Source organism: Microtus ochrogaster, chromosome 22 (assembly GCF_000317375.1).
Source record: "Microtus ochrogaster isolate Prairie Vole_2 chromosome 22, MicOch1.0, whole genome shotgun sequence".
Lineage (NCBI taxonomy): Eukaryota > Metazoa > Chordata > Mammalia > Rodentia > Cricetidae > Microtus > Microtus ochrogaster.
In genome coordinates, this window is record NC_022023.1 from 297,105 (window position 1) to 298,898 (window position 1,794).

Genomic DNA, 1,794 nt, shown 5'->3' on the forward strand with positions numbered 1-1,794 from the left:
CTCATCAACTACCTGAGATCTCTAAAAACACCGTCCTCATCAACTACCTGAGATCTCTAAAAACACCGTCCTCATCAACTAGCGCACATCTACCTGCGGTAAGACAGGAAACCAATGTACTGGGACTGATGTGAGTGGGGACTGGCAACTCGATGGTACAGTCTTAGATTTCTGAATATCTCTGCTACTGGAGCTGATAGATGCGTGTGAGACAAACACTCTACCATTGAGCTACAGCTCTAGCTCCTTTCTAGTTTTTTATTCTCTGGTGCTACCTTTATTGATATACTTTAGAGTAAAAAGCAATTCCTTCAATTCTTTAAGTTGCTCAATAAATTTCCAAAATCTCAATAGAATATTCCATAGATATTCATTTCTTAATGATTTGATAAAGCTTGCACATAAACTGTCTAGACTTGTTATTTTAAAATTGAGAATACTTTTAAAAATACCAATTCAACTTATTGGATAATTATAATTATTCAGGTTTACTATTTCTTGTAAGTTGATGTATCAACTGTTATTCCAAGAAATTGGCTAATTCATCTAAATTTGCATATTTACTTAAATTACACAGTTAAAAAATACTGATTATCTTCGTTTCTACTGTATTTATTACACACTCATTTTGTTTGTGTTATAGTGGCATTTCTTTTGTATTTTAATAAATAAAGCTTGCCTGAAGATCAAAAAAGTAAAACAGTCACAATGGCCAGCCTTACAGACCAGGCAGCAATGACACACACCTTTAATCCCAGTAGCCACACTAGCTTGCCATAGAAACCAGGCAGTAGTGGTGCACACCCTTAATCCCAGAACTAGAGAGGATTGTAAAATGGGAGGGACAGCTCTCAGCCTCAGTCTCATTCTGAGATTTCTGGAGGCAGAATCACCATTTTGGACTGAGGTATGAGTCAGTGGCTGGCTATTTTACTTTTCTGATCTTCGGGGAAGCTTTATTTATTAAAATATAAGTGAAACGCCATTACACTGTGTCTTGTATCTTTAACACTCATTCCACAGTTTTCTTAATAAATTTTTAATTATATTTATTTATTTATTTGATGGTGGGGCATTCGTGCCATGGCCTATGCATGGGGACAGAGGAGAACTTGCAGGACTTGGCTTTCTACTTCTACCATGTGGGCCCCAGGGACTGACCTCACGTTGTCAAGCTTGGCATCTGGAGCCATCTCTCCAGGCCAGTTTCAACTTGTTACTATTTTAAGTTTAAGTACTTATTTCTTTCTCCTACTTTTATGATTTCGTTATTTTTACTCTACTTTAGCACAAATATATTATGACAGCGTAAGCTCAGTATCTTAACAACCTTTTTTTGCTAATGTATTCATTAAACTTACAAAGTTCCCTCCCTAAAAATAGGGCTTAGTTCTCCCTCCTAAGTTTATTGTTTGTTGTTTTCATTTCTGCTCAGGTTCTTTGTTTTGCACTGTCAATATGCTCACAATCCACTACCTCATTTCTGTCAATAGCACCAATCTCCTAATATTCAAACTTGAGACTGTGAACATCAGTTATAACTGTAACATAGTAACTAGGATATCATCTATATGTAATGCGCACTATATGTAATGTGGCTGGTGCATCTTTGGTCCAAATCACTATGTATATAATAATCCATCAGACCAGTGACCAGTCACATCAGTCTTTCAAAGTCTGTCGGTGACAAGCCTGTCGGTGACTGTCTGTTTTTCAGCTCTCACACAGAAACGCACACAAAACCCACCTCAACCTATCAGTAGTGTGTTCAAATCTATCAGTAGTGTGTTCAAA

General features: G+C 37.0%; 1 protein-coding gene across 1 annotated transcript in view; it reads right to left on the reverse strand.

The window, feature by feature from the left end:
• The window catches only part of Pgm2l1 (phosphoglucomutase 2 like 1), a 39,900-nt gene that overhangs the window by 20,073 nt on the left and 18,033 nt on the right, over window positions 1-1,794 (reverse strand). The gene's annotated exons all lie outside the window — the stretch shown is intronic.